The sequence below is a fragment of the Thunnus maccoyii genome, chromosome 4 (genome assembly GCF_910596095.1).
Source record: "Thunnus maccoyii chromosome 4, fThuMac1.1, whole genome shotgun sequence".
Lineage (NCBI taxonomy): Eukaryota > Metazoa > Chordata > Actinopteri > Scombriformes > Scombridae > Thunnus > Thunnus maccoyii.
In genome coordinates, this window is record NC_056536.1 from 11,808,743 (window position 1) to 11,809,242 (window position 500).

Genomic DNA, 500 nt, shown 5'->3' on the forward strand with positions numbered 1-500 from the left:
TTTTTATCTCATAAATTGGGCTTTTTATGTCATCATTGTGGCTTCTTAATCTCATGATGGTGAATTTTCATCTCATAATTTAAATCAAAATTGTGATATTTTTTTATCTCATGATTCTGACTTAGTAAGTAGGCATTTTGACATGATTTTTAAAATCATGACAAACTTTTCTTCTTTTTTTCTTTTAATGGCATAAACGGGCTTCCACATTTACTCATAGTTACATCATTGCCTATGCACAGTCGGATGGTTCATTAACTCACTCCTGGACGAATGCATTAGAGCAACTGAAAAAACATGTCCAACATTCATACCAATATTTACCCATCTCATCATTTGAACTGTGTATTTATATACTGTAACTGAATAGTGCTGCATATGATGCCACTGGTGTTCACGGCCTTGGCAGGAGTCCCAGTAGGTCAACACCTGTCATCAGCTGACCTTTGCAATGGACAAGTGTTCTCTGTATTATTTGTGAATATTAATCTTAAATCATG